The sequence below is a fragment of the Rhinopithecus bieti genome, unplaced genomic scaffold, assembly GCF_001698545.2.
Source record: "Rhinopithecus bieti isolate Rb0 unplaced genomic scaffold, ASM169854v2 scaffold_7414, whole genome shotgun sequence".
Classification (NCBI taxonomy): Eukaryota; Metazoa; Chordata; class Mammalia; order Primates; family Cercopithecidae; genus Rhinopithecus; species Rhinopithecus bieti.
In genome coordinates, this window is record NW_016806087.1 from 2,810,554 (window position 1) to 2,820,874 (window position 10,321).

Genomic DNA, 10,321 nt, shown 5'->3' on the forward strand with positions numbered 1-10,321 from the left:
CCTCAAAAGAAAGAAAGAAAGAAAGAAATCTAGCTTTAATTTAATTTAATTAATTAATATTTTTTGGAGACAGAGTCTCGCTCTGTCGCCCAGGCTGGAGTGCAGTGGCGCAATCTCGGCTTACTGCAACCTTCACCTGTAGGGTTCAAGCAATTCTCCGGCCTCCCAGAGTGCTGGGATTACAGGTGTGAGCCACCACGGAAGTTTCTCACTCTTATGCTTGTCCACATCCAGCCTTTAGCCATTCATCAGTTACCATGTAAATATTCCTGCCAGTGTATGGCTCTGCTCCAGGTAAACTGACCTCATCTATGATTCTCTTTATTCTCCTATCTCTCCAGATTTTGAGGTGATGCTTTGCCCTGCAACCTCAACTCTCTCATGGGTCCAAGAAAAATTGTTAAAGTCATTGATTTTCAGTTTTTCAGTTTTCTTACTGTAAATACATGAGTGGCAAATTCTAAGCTCTTTGCATGTCATAAATGAAACTGGAATGTATTGTTTTCAAATATATATGTAATTATATATAATTAGTCTCTTCTAATTGGAATAAATGTCATAATGCTAATGCTTTTCAGTCACCATTATAGTAATCCTAAACCTCCTAAAATATCTTGTCAAGAGTTTGATGTGATTTCTAATTTTTTCTGTATGTTTATGTGTTTCTGTATCTATATATATTAATATATATACATACACACATATATACATATGTGGATATATATCTATAGATCTATGTGTGCACATATATACATATCTGTATGTGTGTGTATAAATCCACACGTACATTTTTTACATGGGTGTGATGTGTGTATAATGCTATGCTGTAACTTCTTTTCCCGTTTAATATTCTCTATACTGCCTTTTCCTTTAAAAAGTAGATTTAGGACAGGTGCAGTGGCTCATGCCTGTAATCCCAGCACTTTGGGAGGCCAAGGCAGGTGGATCACTGAGGCCAGAAGTTTGAGACCAGCCTGGCCAACATGGTGAAACCCCCGTCTCTACTAGAAATTCAAAAAAAAAATTAGCCAAGTGCAGTGGTGCATACCTGTAATCCCAGATACTCGTGAGGCTGAGGCAGGAGAATCGCTTGAACCTGGGAAGTGGAGGTTGCAGTGAGCCAAGATCGCACCACTGCACTCCAGCCTGGGCTACAGAAAGTCTTCCTCTAAAAAAAAAAAAAATTAAGAAAATTAGCACGGTACAGTATGCACCTGTCATCCTAGCTACTCAGGAGGCTGAGGCAGAAGAATCGCCTGAATCCAGGAGGTGGAAGTTGCAATGAGCCGAGATTGCACCACCGCATTCCAGCCTGGGTGACAGAACGAGACTCCATCTCAAAAAAATAAAAATAAAATGAAAATGAAAATAAAAATAAAATAAAGGCTGGGCATGGTGGCTCACACCTATAATCCCAGCACTTTGGGAGGCCAAGGCGGCCAGATCGCCTGAGCTCAGGAGTTCATGACCAGCCTGGACAACACGGTGAAAGCCCGTCTCTACTAAAAAATTTTTAAAAAATTAGCTGAGTATGGTGGCAGGCGCCTGTAGTCCCAGCTAGTTGGGAGGCTGAGGCAGGAGAATCGCTTGAATCTAGGAGGCAGAAGTTGCAGTGAGTCAAGATCACACCACTGTACTCCAGCCTGGGCAACACAGTGAGACTCTGTCTCAAAAAAAAAAAAAAAAAAAGAGTGAGAAACTCCTGGGGGTTGGAGTTTTAGTGGGTTTTACTTCTAGGAACCCAACCAGATTCTTACTATAAAGAATCAGGAAGGAACACTTGTTTCTGCTAGTGTAAGAGGAAAGTTAACCATTCTAAAATATGTCACAGTGTTCTCTATATCAAAGGCCTACTCAGCAGGGCAAAAATGTTATCAGAGCCTTATCTGACTTGGGGAAGTTACTCAAATTCAGCCACACTAGCCTTTCTGTCTCACCAAAGGAGGAAAAAAAGTCACAGCCCAGAGATACAAGCCTGAGCCTTATTTATTTATTTTAGTTTTTATTATTATTATTTTTTTTTTTGAGACAGAGTCTTGCTCTGTTGCCAGGCTGGAGTGCAGTGGCATGATCTCGGCTCACTGCAACCTCCTCTGCCTCCCAGGTTCAAGTGATTCTCCTGCCTCAGCCTCCCTAATAGCTGGGACTATAGGCGCACGCCACCACACCCAGCTAATTTTTGTATTTTTAGTAGAGATAGGGTTTCACCATGTTGGCCAGGATGGTCTCAATCTCTTGACTTTGTGATTCACCCACTTCAGCCTCCCAAAGCCTGGGATTACAGCCATAAGTCACTGCGCCCAGCCATGCCTGAGCTTTAATAATAGAATTACAGAATTATTTGTATTTCCCTTATGTACCTTACCGCCACATCAACATGGCTCCAGTATAATAACAATGAATTACAGCTGAAGGAGCTGTGATTCCAGTATAGTAATAATAGATTACAGCTGAAGGAGCTGCAAGGTAACGATTCCATTTAAGGAGTTTTTAGAGGAACACAAAGACAACACGAGAGACAAAAACTAGGACACTGGAATAAATTAAAGCCTCCAACACCTACAGCAACAAATTTAAACGCAGTCCAACTCCTAGCCAGATTAACACAAAACCTCACACTATGTGCCTACTTATCTCAGTTCCTCTTACCTGATAAATAATGCCCATATTTTTACAAAAAATCACATGGCATACTATGTTTTAAGGCAAGAAAACAAAAAACAAAAAAAAAAAACAAAGCAAGCATCAGACCAGACTCAGCTAGGTCACAGATTTTGGAACCGAGAATAACTATAATTAATATGTTGAGGGGCCTCATGGAAAAAGTAGATTACAGCAAGAACAGATGCATAATGTATGCAGAGAGATGGAAACTCTAAGAAACAATAAAGGGAAACGCTAGAAATTTTTAAAATAACACCATAACAAAAATGAGGAATGTCAGTGGACTGGACACAACCAGTGAGCTTGACGATATATTAACTGAAACTTCCCAAACTGAAATACAAAGAGAAAAAAATAACAAAAAAAAAAAAACACACACAAGAAAACCTGAATGGAATGTCCAAGAACTGTGGGACAATATGAAAAAGTGTGACATACATATTTTGGAAAACCAGAAGAATAGAGAACAGAAGAAATATTTGAATAATGACTACAAATTTTCCCAAAATTAATGACAGACATCAAATCACATCCAGTGTCTTAGTCATTTTTGTGCAGCTATAAAAAAATATCTATTGGCCGGGCGCGGTGGCTCAAGCCTGTAATCCCAGCACTTTGGGAGGCGAGACGGGCGGATCATGAGGTCAGGAGATCGAGACCATCCTGGTTAACACGGTGAAACCCCATCTCTACTAAAAAATACAAAAAACTAGCCGGGCGAGGTGGCTGCCGCCTGTAGTCCCAGCTACTCGGGAGGCTGAGACAGGAGAATGGCGTAAACCCGGGAGGCGGAGCTTGCAGTGAGCTGAGATCAGGCCACTGCACTCCAGCCTGGGCGACAGAGCGAGACCGTCTCCAAAAAAAAAAAAAAAAAAAAAAGAATATCTGAGACTGTTTAATTTATAATGGATAGAAATTTATTTCTCACAGTTTTAGAGGCTGGGACATTCAAGATCAAAGAGCTGGCAACTGGCAAGGGCCTTCTTGTTAGGTTATCCCATGGCAGAAGGTGGGAGGGCAGGAGAGGATGAGAGACAGAGAGAATGCAGGAGAAACCCAGATTCCTCTTTTTATAAGGAATTCACTCAGGTGGTAACAAACCCACTCCCCAGGTAATGGCCCTGCTGCTGTGACCTAACCACCTCTTGAAAGTTAAAGTCCCACCTCCCAACACTGCCACATTGGGGATCAAGTTTCCAATACGCGAATTTTGGGGACCCATTCAAACCACTGTATCCAGAATCCCCAGAGAATATTAAGCAGGATAAATATTATAAAAACTGTATTTTAGCATATCATATTCAAATTGCAGAAAATCGAAGATAAAATCTTGAAAGAAGCCAGGAAAAAACACCTTACCCATAGAGGAACAAGCACAAGAATTACATTGGTCTTCTCATCAGAAACCATGAAAATATAGAGAATGGAGTGAAATATTTAAAGTATTGAAAGAAAAAACCCACCAACTTAGAATTCTCTACATCCAGTGAAATTATCTTGCAAACGCGAAGGAGAAAGAGACTTTTCAGAAAACAAAACTGAGGGAATTTATTGCCAGCAGACCTGCCTTGCAAAAAGTGTTAAAAGAAGTTCCTCAGTGAAAAGGAAAATGATGTAGGTCAGAAATGCTCATGCACATCAAGAAAGGAAAAGAATCTGAGAAGGAATAAAAATAACCTTTTACTTTTTTTATTAACTGATCTAATAGATGACCATCCAAAGTAATAATAACATGAAGGAATTGCATGATTATAGCCTGGAAATGTGTAATCAATGAAATCCATGTTTCTTTGCTTTAGAAAGCCAGTAGAAAGGAGTTGCAAATACTGTTTTTGTTTGTTTGCTTTTATTTTTTGTTTTTTAGACAGAATCTCACTCTGTCACCCAGGCTGGAGTACAATGGTGCGATCCCAACTTGGGGTGCCTCCCAGGTGGCAGGAAATACAGGCACCCGCCACTGCGCCTAATTTTTGTGTTTTAGTAGAGACGAGATTTCACCATGTTGGCCAGGCTGGTCTTGAACTCCTGACCTCAAGTGATCCGCTCACCTTGGCCTCCCAAAGTGCTGGCATTATAAGCATGAGCCACTGCACTTGGCCAGCAAATACTGTTACAAAGTATCTGTACTATCCATGAAGGACCTGTACTACTCATGAAGCAGTATGGTGTTATTTGAAAGTACTACTCATGAAGCAGTATGGTGTTATTTGAAAGTGAACTTGGTTATGAATGTATATTGCAATTTTTTTTTTTTTTTTTCTGAGATGGAGTCTCACTCTGTTGCCCAGGCTGGAGTACATTGGCACAATCTCGGCTCTTTGCAACCTCCGCCTCCTGGGTTCAAGCAACTCTCCTGCCTCAGCCTCCCAAGTAGTTGGGACTACAGGCACCCGCCACCACACCTGGCTAATTTTTGTATTTTTAGTAGAGGCAGGGTTTCACCATGTTGGCCAGGCTGGTCTCAAGTTCTTGACCTGAGGTGATCCACCTGCCTCGGCCTCCCAAAGTGGTGGGATTACAGGCGTGAGCCACTGCGCCTGGCCAGCAGTTTTTTAAAGTAGTGAAAAATTCATATGCTAAGAGAGGAGAGAAAATGGGTTATTGCTTCAAGCATATATGACAACTCCTGGAAGAGTGGGCCCAAGTTCTGGAGGGAAGATGATCCTACTTGGCATCACTTCATCTTCCTACCTCTGTGGACAGCCAATCCCACCCAGATGGGACCGTGTATAGGCTTCTTTCTTAGCCTGCAACAGTGGGAACGGATGGTGCTGTGATGGGTCCACAATGAGACATGTGCAATGGAGTTGATGACAATGTTGTTTAGGGTGATGAGGAGTTAGAGGTGATCTGATGTCCATCCCTGGGGCTCCGTGTTGTCCACATGTGATGGGTGCGCTCCATGGAGTACTCTGCAACAGTTAGCATTGAGGGAGTCTCTGGAGAAAGCTGAGGTCCAGAGGAGGGATGTGGATCTCTGAAGGTCTCTGAGCAACAGTCAGTGGCAGGGCCAGGACTTCAGCCTGTGCATTTTGACTCCTGGTTTGATGTCCTTCCCTCTTTACCATGGCAGCCTCCAGTGCTTTATTTAATTTTGGATTTTCACTTTTTGGAGTTATCCACATCATGACTTCCTCCTAATTAATGCACAGGGGTCCTAAGAAACCAGGATGGCACAGGAAAGAAACAGATGTTAGCTCCACTTTATTAGACAGATATTATTATTAGAAAAAAGGATCAACTAAGACTCTGTCATCTTTCCAAAGGGATAAGCTAATGGAAGGTGGCTAACTCGTTAAGTGGAATGACTCTGTGTCAGCTTGACGAGCAAGCTTTTTGGTAGTGAAACATTTCTGTCTAGGCCAAAACAGGTAGTAAGATCTTCTATGTTGAAAATTAATGTTGTAAACAGGAAGAGAGAAATGTAGAAAACAGGATGAATGTGGCTAGTAAAGAACAGGCGTGGGTGCTGGGCTAGGGAGAGTTATGTTCCCCATTTGCAGCTCTCAGAGGGTGCAGGTGGAGCTGAACTGAGCTGAAACAAAAGCACTCCCAAGTGCGCCTGTTTTGTTGTTGTTGTTTGCTTGTTTTGAGACGGAGTCTCGGAGTCTTGCTTTGTCACCTAGTCTGGAGTGCAGTGGTGAGATCTTGGCTCACTGCAACCTCTGCCTCCCAGGTTCAAGCAATTCTCGTGCCTTAGCCTCGCAAGTAGCTGGGATTACAGGTGCCCACCACCACGCCCGGCTAATTTTTATATTTTTAGTAGAGACGGGGTTTCACCATGTTGGCCAGACTAGTCTTCTTCCTGACCTCAAGTGATCCACCTGCCTAGGCCTCCCGAAGTGCTGGGATTACAAGTGTGAGCCACTGCGCCTGGCAGTGCCTATTTTTATCCTGTAAAGTTACGGTTGTGAATTCTTGTGCTTAACCCTGAGCCCTCCCAGTCATGAAAATCCATTTCAGATTGTTACTGTAAACACTACAGCAATCTAGTTATTATGGACACCATAGAAACTTAGTTTACAAACAAAATCTCAATAAAGAATACCTCCTGCAGACTTTAAAACCCAACCCTCAGCCGACGTGGTGGCTCACCCCTGTAATCCCAGCACTTTGGGAGGCCGAGGCAGGTGGATCATGAGGTCAAGAGATCGAGACCATCCTGGCCAACATGGTGAAATCCCGTCTCTACTAAAAATACAAAAATTAGGTGGGCGTGGTGGCATGTGCCTGTGGTCTCAGCTACTCGGGAGGCTGAGGCAGGAGAATTGCTTGAATCTGGGAGGGGGAGGTTGTAGTGAGCTGAAATCACGCCACTGCACTCCAGCCTGGTGACAGAGTGACACTCCATCTAAAAAAAACAAAACAAAAACCCAGCCCTCAAGAAAGTAAAGCTAGGCTCAGGCCTATAATCCCAGCACTCTAGGAGGCTGAGGCAGGCAGATGGCTTGAGCTCAGGAGTTCAAGACCAGCCTGGGCAATATGGTGAAACCCCATCTCTACCAAAAATACAAAAATTAGCCTGTAGTGGTGTATGCCTCTAGTCCCAGCTACTTTTGAGCCAGGGAGGTTGAGGCCTCAGTGATCCATGATCGTGTTACTACACTCCAGCCTGAGCAACAGTGTCTTGTCTCAAATAAATAAATAAAGAAAGAAAGAAAGAAAGAAAGAAAGACAGGAGCGGTGGCTCAGGCCTGTAATCCCAGCACTTTGGGAGGCCGAGATGGGCGGATCACAAGGTCAGGAGATCGTGACCATCCTGGCTAACACGGTGAAACCCCGTCTCTACTAAAAAATACAAAAACTAGCCAGGCGAGGTGGCAGGCGCCTGTAGTCCCAGCTACTCGGGAGGAGGCTGGATGGCAGTGTGTGAGTGGCGGAGCTTGCAGTGAGCCGAGATCCGGCCACTGCACTCCAGTTTGGGCGACAAAGCGAGACTCCGTCTCTTAAAAAAAAAAAAAAAAGAAAGAAAGTAGACAACCCAAGGAATGGGACAAAATATTTGCCAATCATATACCTGATAAAGGATTTGTACCTAGAACATACAAAGAACTCTAGATCTCAACAACATAAAGAAAAATAGCACCCCCCAAATGGGCAAAAGATCTCAATAGATATTTCTCCAAAGAATAGACAAATGGTCAATAAGCATACAAAAAATATTCCACAGTCATCAGAGAAATGTAAATCAAAACTATAGTGAGAAACCACTTTATTTTCATTTGTTTAACTTTATTTTATTTTGTTTTGAGATGAAGTCTTGCTCTCTCGCCCAGGCTGGAGTGCAGTGACACAGTCTTGGCTCACTGCAACCTCTGCCTCCTGGGTTCAACAGTTCTCCTGTCTCAGCCTCCCAAGTAGCTGGGATTACAAGCGTGTGCCACCATGTCTGCCTGATTTTTTTATTTTTAGCAGAGATCGGGTTTCATCATGTTGGCCAGGCTGGTCTTGAACTCCTGACCTCAAGTGATCTGCCCACCTTGACCTCCTAAAGTGCCGGGATTACAGGTGTGAGCCACCACGCCCAGCTGAGAAACCTCTTCATAAGCAAAAGGATGGCTACAATCACAAAGACAGATAACAAGTGTTGACGAGGATGTGGAGAAAATGGAACTGTCATACACTCCTAGTGGGAATGTAACATGGTACAGCTACTTAGGAAAACAGTTTGACAGTTCTTCTAAGATTAAACACAGTTATCGTATGACACAGAAATTCCACTCCTAGCTTTATACTCAAGAGAAATGGAACATATGACCATACAAAAACTCACACTGAAATGTTTATAACAGCATTATTCATAAAAGCCAGAAGGTGGAAACAACCCAAACGTCTGTCAATTAATGAACATATATAAAATGTTGTATATTCACAGATGGAGTATTATTCGCCTAAAAAAGGAATAAAGTACTTTTACATCACAAGCTGGATAAACCTTGAAAACATTATGCTAAATGAAAGTCAGTCCCGCATATTTATTTCATTTATATCAAATGTCTAGAAGAGACCAATCAACAGAGATTAAAAGTAGCAGTTGTGGCTGGGTGCGATGGCTCAAGCCTGTAATCCCAGCACTTTGGGAGGCCGAGACGGGCGGATCACGAGGTCAGGAGATTGAGACCATCCTGGCGAACATGGTGAAACCCCGTCTCTACTAAAAAAAATACAAAAAACTAGCCGGGCGAGGTGGCGGGCGCCTGTAGTCCCAGCTACTCGGGAGGCTGAGGCAGGAGAATGGCGTGAACCCAGGAGGCGGAGCTTGCAGTGAGCCGAGATCCGGCCACTGCACTCCAGCCTGGGCGACAGAGCGAGACTCTGTCTCAAAAAAAAAAAAAAAAAAAAGTAGCAGTTGCCAGGGGCTGGGGCTGAGGTGATAATGGGAAGTCAATGCTAATGCGTTTGAAGTTTCTTTTTGAGATGACAAAAATGTAAAAATGGGCTGGGCGCGGTGGCTCATGCCTGTAATCCCAGCACTTTGGGAGGTTGAGGCAGACGGATCACAAGGTCAAGAGTTTGAGACCAGCCTGGCCAATATAGTGAAACCCCATCTCTACTAAAAATACAAAAATTAGCCGGGCGTGATGGCGCACACCTGTAGTCCCAGCTACTTGGGAGGCTAAGGCAGGAGAGCCACTTGAACCTGGGAGGCAGAGGTTGTGGTGAGCTGAGATCGCGCCACTCCAGCCTGGACAACAGAGTGAGACTATCTCAAAAAAAAAAAGTAGAAATGATTGTGATAATGGTTGCGCAACTCCAAATATATCAAAATCCTTTGTACACTTAAATGAGTAAATTGTATGGTATGTAAATTATACCTCAATAAAGCTATCATTAAAAAAACCAAAACAAAACCTCAGCCCTGCCTAATCACTTTGCTATCCTGTACAACCTGAGTTCTTAGCTTCATGTGCTAACTGTTCTCACAATTTTTTTTTACTTCTGGCTCTATCCTTATTCTCATCTCCCAAACCTCAATTTATATTCCATGAACATGGAATTTAAAATCTAAATAGAAGGCCAGGCACGGTGGCTCATGCCTGTAATCCTAGCTACTTGGGAGGCTGAGGCACAAGAACCACTTGAACCCGGGAGGCAGAGGTTGCAGTGAGCCGAGATCATACCACTGCACTCCAGCCTCGGCAACAGAGCGAGACTCTGTCTCAAAAATAAATAAATAAATAAATAAATAAATAAATAAATAAAATCTAAATAGATGCTGCATTAAGGATTAGCTTTTCATTATTTATAGGTGAAAGAAAATTGTAGGGTGTTATTTGAATTGCTTGGAAAATTTCAAACACTGAAATATTTTAGAACCTAATAACAATCATGCTTGTTATGTACTCCTGTAGCAAAAGTATTTATTCCCAATCAGTATAAAACTTAACAATCCAGTAAGCATTTCAAAATCATATTTAACTAGCTGTGCTTCCAACCTACATATTCCCAATTTTAAAAATCCAACCTTAATAGTTAAATTTACCATTATACTGGTGACATGCAACAAAGAACAAGTGATCTTTCTGAAGACTCAGCATCCAATGTGATAGCCATTGGCCACAAGTGACTATTGAACACTAAAAATACAGCTAGTCCAAACTGATACATATTTTAAGTGTAAAATACACACTGGCTTTCTTTTTCTTTTTTTTTTTTT